The sequence below is a fragment of the Coturnix japonica genome, chromosome 7 (assembly GCF_054131305.1).
Source record: "Coturnix japonica strain WE chromosome 7, WE-NBRP24, whole genome shotgun sequence".
NCBI lineage: Eukaryota > Metazoa > Chordata > Aves > Galliformes > Phasianidae > Coturnix > Coturnix japonica.
The window spans coordinates 7500561-7513146 of NC_140669.1; positions in this window are offsets into that span (position 1 = coordinate 7500561).

Genomic DNA, 12586 nt, shown 5'->3' on the forward strand with positions numbered 1-12586 from the left:
AAGACAATCAGGGAATATTTTAACAGAGCTGCCATGTATCTGAATTTCACCTTTCGCTTTATGCTATTTATAAATTCCTTTCGTTCATAGAAAGACAGAAAGATGTTACAAATAAAATTAAGCTCTGTAGAGGATTATTATCCAAGGAAGTGATTATGATTGGTAGCAACTATTTACCTGTGTATAGTCATAGGCAGATATTATTAATAATGGCAGAGGTACATGATGGTAATATTAGGTGTTATTAAAAGAATAATAGGAGTGATTCAGTAGTTAGTAAATTAGTGTAGAACTATAACACAGATGTAAGAAGAAAACTTTCTGCCTTTTGTTCTGTGTTTGAAAAGTGACACAAGTGAAACTATGAGCCAGAGCACTGTGATTGGACACAACACATCTGCACCCAGTGACCAAACTTGGCCCTAATTGCTGACTCATTCTGGCAGCATTCTCTGAAGATAGTTCCATGATGTAATTTTTTTTTCCAGTCTTTCCTTAATGAAACATGTTTGTCCTGATGTAATTGCAGGCATGTAAAGGGAGCTGGATGGTGTCCGTGTCTTCCAATCTTTCTTGCATACAACCGCTGAGGTAACAAGGGCAGTGTCTCTGCATATCTCCCAGTCAGCACTCTGACTATTTGCCACGTCAAGCTCTTCTATACCTCAGTTTCCCCTTTTTAATGATTTATACTGAACCATTCTCTTTGTAGCTTAATGTTCAATTCATTGTCTTCAACCCCCTCCCCCCCCCCCCCGATGTGATATTGTAGGAAGCATCTGAAGCATGGTGAAACCCCAATTCTCTCTCTTGACTGGCTGATCTGTTTCAGAGCTATCATCTGTTAGGTTTTTTTCCTCTGAAGTGATTCACTTCAAACTTCCTCTCTGAACCAGCCATCAGACATTCAAGGGGCCAAGAAGTAGAAGCAAGCTGCTTTTCTCATTCTGGTATCACTGTCTGTGTGGTGTAAAAATCAGAAAGCAGAGAGGAGTTGGGCAGTGGGGAGACCTTTGTCATGCTCCCTAAAAATCCTTCTACTAGAAAATTCTGTCAGGCTTGTATTCATTACTATACATCTTAACTAACTGAGTTTATGTTTACTGTGGATTATTTCTTATAGCGGTTCCATCATGATCAGGATTTTTTATTAGTGCTACGTAACTGAACAGATTTTATGTTAGTAATGAGCACATTAATTTTAAAAATCACTTTTTACCAACCACTCTTTTTCTTTTTGTGCATTCTCAGAAAGTCTAACCACGCCACTGTTGCCAGTTTCTATTTTTTTTCTTTTCATTCAAAGGCATAAGAGTATTTTATTGAACCAGTTAACAAAAGCCCTTCTTAGGACTGCCTATTGTGATGATTGGGAACTAAGGCTCTACTGGAAAATTGAAATAAGTGTTCTGAGTTATCTAATAGTGCACGTTACTAATAGTACCCTTTTATTCTAAGATCTCATATTTACCTCTGCTCCGTTCTGTAGATGACATGCTAAATACTTCATACTGTATTTTTAAAACAAAAATGAGCATTTTTCATACATTTTATCCTCTATGGAGTTGTGTGTTGTGGAGGATTCCTATTAGTATGACTTTCTGGATCTTCAATACATATTGTTTTCTAAAAACTTTCAAGTAATTGGTCCTTTCAATACTATTTCAGGGCATGTTGGTTTTCAGGAAACAGGTATCACAGCAGAAGTCTTACTGGTATGTTTATTAGAATAAGTAAATGTGCTTTTACATCTCTATTTAAATTGTTCTTTGATGAGCTTGTCAGAACAGTACACACAAAGCAGCATTGGAGTACTAATGTGGTATTGGGGAAAATATCACCTTCATTCTTTCTTGGAAGATGTAGCTGCAAACAGCAGAAAAGCTGGGTGCATGGGAAGTGTTGCTGGTGCTGTGACACCACGGCTGTTGGCAGCAGGGCACAGGGCTCATGGACAGATATGCTGAGAAAATAGCAATGTTTTGGTGATTCTTCCCTTCAGGGCAGCTGACACACCAAGCAAGGATGGTGCTGTGAGGGACTGGGATGCTACTCTCTGCTGGGAGCAAGGCAGGAGCTGGTGCTACAGCTGGCAGCTGTGTGCCCCCTTGTCTCACACCATCACAAGTGCCTGGGGAGGGAAGCAGACTCCTTTGGGAGCAGCGAGCACTGGGCAGCCCATGAGCACTGGGTGGTGGGAACATATGGGGTTTTTAACTGCGCCTAATAAAAACCCAGCTGCCAGAGGCAAGCGAGAGGATGGGAATGTGATTGTTCTCTGCCTGGCCTCATTGTGAAGCTTGCTGCTGAATTCTATGTTAGCAGAGCCAAAAACAGCAGAACTAGAATTAAAATGTAGTTCTAAGGCATAATAGCATGTTTGTTTCTTTGGGGATTTTTTGTTTTGTTTGTTTGTTTTTTAATAGCACAATTAGGAAATTTGATCCTTTATGGAATACTTGGTTAAAATGAGAAGGGCATCAATATTTTATTTTCCAAATAAATACAGATTTGAATTTCATCAAACAGGATCCTTGTAAAAATAATTACAAAAACAGATATTAGCTGAGCATGAGCCAAACAACCCCTTGTTTACCTGAATTAGAAAAAGGATGATTAATGGTAATGAGCATGTTACATTACTCATTTGTCAAAAAAGATCAATAATGTTAAATACCCCAGGAATGTCATCAAGCTGCCCCTGCTGCTCTGCAAGTTTTATGAACAATTCTAGCAGAAAACTCTGTCTGAGGGACTGCTCCTGTACACCTATACAGCTGCCTCCCTCCTCCTGTCCCTTCTCACTTGGTGCTGATGAACAAGCCCTTCTCATAGGCAGAGAAAAAATTCAAAAATAAGGATGGCCATTTTTATTTTTTTTTTACTTTAGTTTGGTTATTTTGCAGTTCAGATAGTTTCATGAGAGCAGATACAGTTTCTGTTAGGCAAAATGTTAGCTCCAGGGATGGGGTGGAGGAGGATGGGTGAGCCCATCAGTACTGCCTGTGCAGCCAGAGGTGGGGCGGTGGGCACTGCTGGCCCTGCTGCCACCATGCAATGCACAACAGAGCCTGGGGAGAGGCCAGGCTGTTGAGGGATCACACTTTGCTTGTGGCAACATTCTCTCTCCTTAGCTGCTCTGTAATTATTTTTTCGTTTCTGTGCTTCTTCGCGATGCAATGCAAATTCCTGCAGGCAGCAGCACCTGCCATGGAGGACCAATTAGTGGTCACTGTGGGAAAACATGTGCTGCTGTATTGAGGTGGTGCTGAGCTGGTTCTTATTATGAGCCTTTTTCCATCAAGAGTCCTGAGATATCAAAAAATGGTGGAGCAATAAAACCTATTTAAAAACAAATGCTTAGAATTTATATTAATTAAGTAAACTCTCTGGAAAATCTTTTCAGAGTTATGTTAATGTTCAGGTTCCTTAGATGTAGCAAGGACACATTCCCTTAGTTTGCACAAAGTGGGGTACAGACTGTCATATAATCTTACTGGTTTTTCAGATTCCTCCTCTGATTCTGAGTCAATTTACCTTTCCCTTGGCTTGCTTTTTCCACCTACAAATTATGTACATTGCTATTTAAGTACCTGAGAGAGAAATTTCAAGTTTTAATTAGTGTTTGTAAAATGCTTTGGGTTACTTGGATCAAAGTGTGATTTATTATTCAGTAATGTATATTACTGCACTGTAGGTGTGCATGTGCATGATGCAAAGTGGGGTACCAGTTAATCTATTCATCTATACTTTAATATCTGTTTATATAATATGGGTTGTTAAGGTTCATATTCTTTAATTTCCAACAAGTTTGATCAAAGATGTTTTGATTTTTCACAACCTCGGCTTTAATACATACTGCAGTGCATTTTTATTTGAAAAAGATCCTATCATATGAAGGGAAAGGATGACTAACGCTCTGAATTGGACTCTTCTGCATTTCTTAATTGAGCTTTTTGGTCCATCTGATAAAGAACACATGCATATCGCACTGGCTTAAGGGCATTCTAGGAGATGAGGTCTGAGTTCTCCATTGTGATTTTAGGACATCACGCTGGTGAAAATCCCATCAAAGCTATGATGTCAAGCTGTTGTCCAGCTCACTGGGATACTGGAGTGTGCTGGAACCCAGGACTATGCAGGCTTAGGCATATGAGCACTCTTAACAGGATTTGCTTTCACGGATCCTTGTGTATGAGACCCAGCAGACTGGAACAAGCCAGGGATTGTATATTTACATCATCTGAGAGATAATTTGCCATCCGAGCATTCAGACTCTGAATCAGTCATCTTTGTTTGCATTTTCTTGATATGAACAGATTTCTATGCAAGTTGTTTTAAGTACAGGTGACTTCCCACATGTTGAGAACATCAGACCAAGTAAGCCTGAGATTCACTCCAGTGCAAATGCACACTTCCAGAGATATCTGGAGAGCTTGAGCCAGCCGAGTGAATGTGTGCTATCACCAATAGCATCGTCCAGGTCCTCTTAAACCTTAATTTCTTTCCTTCTCTGCCTCATTCACTGTTGGTTTGTTCCCTGTGAATGGTCCTTCTGAGCCCACTTATTCATTTCTGAGCAGCAAGTGAGAGAGAACAAGATGAAGAGGAACCTATGGTTTTAGCTCTTAAAAGCAAAATAGGTATCAGAAATGTGTAGATTGAAAGAGCAGAGCAGGATTTCTGATGGTGGAAAAGGTAAAGGTTGCAGACAAGGAAATGCTTAGAGGAGGTCTGAAGAAGGAAAGCCGAGGGCCTGGGGAAGCTATGCAAAACCCATGTGATAGGGAAAGAGGTCCTTGGCCTCATGTGATGCTGAGGGTGGACCAGCAGCCAAACAACAAAGTAAGAAAAGGAAAAATAATGTTAAACTGCAGGGGTGCAAATGCAGACTGTTTATAAGATGAAGGGGTGATAATATGCCAGTACAAAAGCTGTGGGGAGGCCTCAAAGACATGAGCTGGTACTTACTGGGGCTGCAGTGCAGTGATCTCCCCTCAGCAATGCTCCTATATTTTTCTGGAGTCTGTGAAGTTAGTAGCAGTGCAATTATAACGACCCTGAACTGAAGTTAATTACTTTTGTTACTAGTAATCAGATCAACTGCATCATTTTGATAGAACTGAATGCATGACTGAATGCATGACCTGTATTGAAAAAAAAAAAAAAAAGAAAAAAAATTGCTGGGTGGTTTTGAACCACAAGGTTGAATTGAACTTCAGTGCAGTTTCTTGTTGAAAAATATACTATGGATGTAACTGTGTATATATTAAAACATATGTGTGTAAGTATGCAAGATGTACGACGATGTGCCCCACAACACCTTTACAGATATTTGTTTCAGTTTTGTAAAAAACACAAATGTAAGTAATTAACAGTGGTTTGAAGCAAAGCTGACTCTGATAAATTAGAAAAGGAATTCACTATGCTTTTTTAAAGCTGCATTCTTGTACAAGAAGCTAATTGATAATATTGGGGGTGTGCGTGTGGGGGGGAAATAGGAGGAACTGCTCAGGATTGTGGCCACTATGGCAAGGTCTGTTATTTTCTCTTTCCTTCCGGTCTCCAAGGTTTCACTCTCTCATGTGACCCTAAAGAGTGGACACAAAAGATACGTATTTGCTTGAAAGGCAAGAAATAATAAAATAATATGTCTTGACTTTAAGTGGTTCCACACAGCACTGGCTCTTGAGTCTGATTTTCTTGCCTGTCTACATATGGCCCTCTCTCAGTTCTTTTGCTATTGTGTTCAGTGTCACTTTTGCTGAAGGGAAGTGGCTGAAATGTCACTTTAACCAAACATCTTGAGATTTTAGAGGCAGTCCTGAACTTGAAAAGAGTCTGATTCTCATGAGAAAATCCTGCTGCTGGACAGGGAGATGTAAATCACAGCTGGCTTCCAAAATTAGCCAGAAAACAGATTTTTTGCAAAATTGTGTAGACAGCAAGGCTGGGCTCTGACAGCCTGAGGAATCCAGCTTCACCGTGACATAGGGCTGCACAGTTCATCTGCATGCCTGCTGGAGATGTTCTGCTGGTACCAACCCAAAGGTAAAACTGCCACATGCCTTCTTCACACTTTCCTATACTGTCCTCAGCCCCTGTCAGTATTACGTAACAATTCCCATTATTATTATTCTCCCTTATTTTAAACTTCTGATTACTTTTAGTTTTCATTGCAGGTCAGGGAAATGGAAGTTTGTTGCTGAGCACTGGTGTCTGGAGGGACTGGCTGTGACTGCAAATAGCTGTACATCACGTCCATGCTGCTGCTGTTATAGTCTGAATGGGAATGGATGGTGAAGAAGACTGGATCCCTGCACCCTCCCCAGGGACCAACACCTGCTTTCCCTTGGCCAAACCATGTCCAGGTTGGGTGGAGAGTACCAGATATATACACCAAAGGACAGAGTGACCACTGGCTGTATCTCTTCTTGGTCAGCTCTTCAGTTTATATTATAGCTCCTTATCTACACCTCACTTAAAGAAGTCATTACTCTTCTTTTTATCTCCTAACAATACAGACAATTTCACCTTCTGCATTTTATATGGTACTGTCAGCACCCTCTCATATTTTTGATTTCAAGAGCTTTCTCTGAACCTTTTAATTTCCAAGACTGGAAATCTTATTCAGACAATAATTCACTCTTTAAATCTCTCTGCCCATATATTCAATGCTGTAATCCTATGTATCCCATTTTTGCATCTCTTCCTAGATCTTCCTTCAGAGCCTATCTTTTTACTTTTCTTTTAATATGCAAAAGAATAATTTGAATGGTCTTTTCAGGTTTGGGGAGTTTTTTTCTTACTTTCAAAAGATGCTTGATAGATTTGTCATGGAATGACCTAGACTATGATGCAAGCACGCTAATGTCATCCGATGCCTGTGAAACCAGATATTTCCTCCCGTGTCCCATGCTACATATGAGAAGACCAAAGGTAGGTGTCCTGTAGCTTGATGGTAATTTCCGGTGGGCACAGTTAGAGGAAAGTAGTTTCTTATTTTCTGTCAAGTCTACCCTCAAGAATGGAAAACATTTTCCAATATTTTTTAACTCACTGGCAGGATTTCTTCCCATTTACCTTTACACACATGCAAGCACACATGCAGAACAAAATAACTGTGTTATGGGTCTAATGCTATTGTGGAATCAGGCACTTGTCACTCTTTTCAGACAGATTCAGTTGCGAATCTGAGTTCCTGTGATGACTGATGACTACTGCTTTAAGCCATATGCTATATTCAGAATCAATATTTTATATTTATGGCTTCCTGTATTGAATACTTACGTTTTTACCTTTATTTTTTTTCTCAACCATTAAAGTGTTTTTATTGTGAAAAGTAGTGACCAAAATAAGGTAAAGTTTGCTCCCTATATCCTCCTTGTTAGCTTCTTCTTTTTTTCTTTTTTGTTTTAAATGGCTGACCATTTCATGTATAAGTAGAAATAGGAGCCAAAAGGGTGAATTGCCTTAAGACAAGCTGGTTATGGTGGTTTCACATATAGAACTTCCTTGGTCATTCATGCAACTTCAGTTGTGGCTGGAGGTCCTTTACCTGAGGTCCCTGAGATTTGCTGTTGCTGACGATAAGACTGGTAGAGCACGTCTTCTGCCAGTAACAGCTTGCAAGGATGTTTTTGTATAGTTTCTCCTATAAATGGCAAAGATCTTTTCAAATCTGGTGTAATTTCTGTTTATCTATTTACTTAATTTTTCAAAGTAATATATGGAAAAAAAGTACGTAGAGAACCTATTATTTTGCATTGAATTAAGTGGGGTCTACAAACTAGTTACTGCTTCTTTCCCTCCCCTGATTGCAATACATGTTTATATAGTAGTAGTTACTCAGATGATATAGTTTCCTTGTCTGTTCCATTGGAGGAGGAGTGACGGTAGGAGAGGAGGAGGTAATGGCGGATTTGATCTTTAAATTGAACTTGCAGTGTAGGAAATGTTGCAATGCTTGGTTGATAGCAGAGCCTGAAGTGCAGGACAACAACTCACTCTTTGCCCCTGAAATGTTATTAGCCTTCTTTACTCCTCTTTCCAAAATAAAACACAAAATAAATAAAGCTTCCAGCATCAGTAAACTTCCTGCTGTTTGAACTGGCAGGCAGCCAACTCATTTGGATTGCTCTCCCCACTGGTATAAAACACTCATGTAAGCAGTGGAAAAAAGAGAGCAGGCCCCTACGACTACATGTAAAAGAATGCCTCACCAATATTCTGATTTGAACAATATAGCAAGAAATCTTGGGCTCTGTGTTTAAAAACAAGCTTGCTCACAATCCTTTTATTTTCTGGTTTTGAGCATTTATCTCTTAAAACCATACAATCATTCATCAGAATAAGGAAAGGAACAAAATCCCATAGGCACCCCTTTCCTCATTTGAAGTTTTACTAGGGATTCAGGAAAACAGGGACAAAAAAAAATAAAAATAAAAAATCTGCAAATAGCTGCATTGCTTTTCCAGGAATTCAGTCTATATCAACCAGAGTGCAGTAGCACATGTGTTTGGATTCTCTGGTGAGGGCCAGTGCTCCATGCCAAATTAGCAAATTGCACATGCAGGGGTTTAAGCTCCATGGGTTCTTCTCATTCGCTTAAAGGTTTTTATTCTTGGTTAAGGAAACATCCAGATTTTGTCCTACATTCTCTAGGAATGTAAAAGACCGACCCTGCAGAAGGGCTGTTTTTGCAACAGTTATTTTCCAAATTATTATTATTATTTGGGGGGGAAGGGGAGGATTTTGATAATCCTTAACAATTAAAAATCATTTGCTGTAAGCGATGACAGCACACACGTTTTACCACAATCAACTACCTTGAGACTTGAACCCAGGTTACTGTCTGTACATTTCAGTCTGTGTTTCTGGATTTACACAGGTGAAATGTTGACCTAGAGGAATATGGAACAAACCACTACAGCTTTAAGCTGCAGAGGTTTATCAAAAAAAAAAAAAAAAGAAAAAAAAAAAAGGCAGAAACAAAGGCAAGCAGATGGCTAAAGATGAAGGTCACATCAGATTGAGAAGTTTGTCAAAATGTGATGACATAGGTAATCTGTAAACTGTTATTGCACCTAGCTGGAGGTGCTGAAAAACATTTTGAAATTACAAAAAACACTGGAGTCACCAGCACACAGGCAGAAATGATAGCCTGGAGTGGTTCTGCTCTATGGATGAATGCCAGATGTGGAAAGCGACATATCTGGAATTAATGATATTAAACATGCTTTTCTTTTATGCTCAATAATAACTCTATTATGATTGATACAAACCGCAGACACTTTATCTAGTACAAATGGAATCGTCTGTCATTGACTATATTAAATCATCAATTTCTGCATGATGAGGATCGTTTAGGGTAACTAATCATCTGTCTCGTTCTGAAGTCTTTAAGGCTGATCAGATAACGTTTTGAATACTGCCTGAGCAACCATGACAATCTAACCCTTCCATGTAAGGATTGAGAGGGGCCCATTATGCCGTCAAAGCCTGTGGAAATATCACAGCTCTTTCTCTACATAATACCCTGCTGTAAATAAATCACTCTCCACCGCAAACTTTATTGATCACAAGCACTTCCATGCTTGTGTCTAGTGAAGTCTCTACAGAATAAAATGCTGCTTTATATTTTGTCTTGTCAAAATATTAAACGGCTCTGTCAAGCGGAGTCAGGCTAGCAGTGATGGTGTAATTCTGCTGTAGCCCTTCTCATTCCCTCTTTCTATCTCAGCTGCCAAGCTTACAAAGCAGGATTTTTTTTTATAAACTTTCCAATTATAGTCTCGTAAGATTATGAAGCCTTAAGATAAAGTATCCTAATTTAGAGTGGTGGAGTACTGAACCACTAGACAAGAGACTGCTAGATAAAACATTTCTCACAAGGAAAAGATAACCTGGCTTATTTATATACACAACATTAATGGGCAATAGGAGATAGCCTAGAATATCTCTATTATTTTACTGAGCGAGATAGGGGAGAAATAAATATTTGAATTAATTTGAGCTCTTAGTGTTTATTATTCACAGACAAAAAAATATATCCCTTAATTTTGAGGCAAAGGTACCAAAGGAGGACACTGCCAAACTCCCAGTTAGCACAATGCTTTGCATTTTCATACTGTATTGTTAGTTTGCAGTTCTGTAAATGAGGTACGTAGTTGTAGCCAAACAAGAACATTGTCATGGTTTGAGAGGCAGAGTCTGCTGCTGCCTCTGACTTCAGCTCACGTTGTGTTTATCATCGGATGGTCTCACTTTGACACTACTTAGCCGCGCCGAGCCGAGCTCTGCCCTCTTATAACACCCTGTGAGCCTCCCGAGAGAAAACCTGGGGTCTTGCAGAACCTTGCTGAGATCAGCCTGCGCAGATTGTAAGGAGGTTTGGGGCTGTCCTTAGGCAGAAGCTGGAGCACTTTCAGGGCTGCTCTAATTTGTAATAGTATTCACCACCTCAGGATTGCAGGAGTTTAAGATCTGTCATGCATTCCCACAAGCTTCCCAGTCCAGGAAAGACAGAATAAGAGCCAAGAGTGGTGGCATAAAGCTCTAACCTGTGCTGAAAATAAGGCTGAAACACAGAAACAGGGAGCTGACAGTGACTTTCTGACTTCTGGGCTTCTCTGGGAATCAGGGAAAATCTGGTCTCAAAATCACCATGTTTTATTCTCTTCCCTATTTGATTTTCATGCAGGCAGAGTTTCTGTTCAGGAAGCATAAATGTAGAGCTCAAAGCCAACGTTATTTCTTTGGGTCTTTTTTTTTTTTTTTTTCCCCCATGGCAAATCAAAACGCATATTAGGTGAAAGAGAGAACAGCCGAGAGACCATCCACAGAGAGAGATGGGCAATTGTGAGAAGAGGTCGAGAACAGAATAGGAAAGAAGGAGCGGCAGAGCTGGAGGCCAGCGGAAGGACAGAGGCCGTGAGTAGGAGGTGGACCCACTCATCCCACACGTAAACTCTTTTCACTGAGGCAGCAGGGAGCAATCTCTATGAAAAGCACCTACCACAAGGAAGGCCTGACTCTTCCTGTGACTTAAAGACATGAGTGAAACAGAGATATTCAGTCTCGAAACAAAAGCAGGCAAAGTGAAGTTGGGAATATGACGGGCGTTTGACTGCAAAGGCTCATGAGCAGGAGAGTGCTGGCTGCCCCCTTGAGTGAGAGCTGCACCATCAAGTCGCCCAAGCTGCACATAGTTACTCAAAAGAGTTCCTTCAGGTGATTATGATCAGAGAAATCTAACTTGAAATTGATCTTTGTCAATCAGTATCCCAATAACATTATATAGCTTTGGGCAAAATCTGAGTCAACTCACTCTGCAAGAATCCTGAAATGTGCTAAAGTAATCCCATCCTCCTCGCTGGATGTAGGCTCTTTCTGCATTACAAATTGCTCCCACCTGGAAGGGACTAAACATTTTGTTTTGAGATTTCAAGAACTTTACTTCTTCTTTTCCTTTTTTATTACAAAAACTTTTGTTCAAATGGGAAAAATCTGGATCTGTTATGAGACTCCTTGAGTAAGATAAACAACTATTTTACTTAAAATATGCTTCCATGAAATAGTTTGCTGTATGTTTGTAGTTTGCTGCCTGTTAGCTTCTGCAGTTTTTGTGTGCCTGGCAGGTAATGGGAGAAGAGGGAGGAGGAGGAAGGGAGAGGGAAAACAGGTCACCCAAGTGGTGTCATTTGGTTGAAAGCTCCAGACTGGGAAAAATTTTGCATACTAACATCTGAAACAGGTGATTCTGGGCTCATTTTGTGAGCATGAGTTGCTGTGTCGGACCTTGTGCTCCTGAGCCTTCTCAGATGTGTAGCCAGGAGGGATCTGGCTGTGTGTGATTTTTTTTTTCTACATCTTTCAGCAAAATCAGAGGTTCTAATGCAAAAGGCATCAGGGATAGCATAGGGAATTGTGACACTCCCTGTAGGACTTTTCCATAAACCAATAAATGGATTACACTGATCTTTTTAGTTTTTTCATCTGTGACCACTAAAATGTGGATAAAATCTTCATTTTAATATTTCATAATGATCTTCATTTAATCAGCAATCCGAGCATAATTTATTGAATATCTCTTAGACTATTGTGAATGAAGATTTCATTTGCTAGTTACTAAGGGCTGGGAATATGTACATAGCTAAGTAAAGAAACTGAAATTCACATTAATGGAGTGCAGAAATCTGGAGCTGTAAACAGAGAGGGGAAATGCAAGTAGCAACAGTGGATAAAAGCAAGGGTATTGCTCCACATTTAATGGCTGACTGTTTTAAGGTCCCCAGTCATCTCCCCTGGTCAATCATTAACTGCTAGGAAATGTCCTCCCATTAGCTGTTATTGCTTAACAACAAGTTAATAATACATGTTTAACCATATTCATTGTTTTTTTTAACTGCCCCGTAACTGGTAAGAGCACATGAACAAATGAGAGTTATATCTGCAGAGCTGAGACCCACAGTAGAGGGATGCAGGTATTCCGTCTCCACTGGAGCAGCTGTGCTGTGCACCTGCCTGTGGGTCTTCACTGTGCTCCTTCATGGCTGTGATGTGCTTTGTTAGAGGTGGCTGCTGA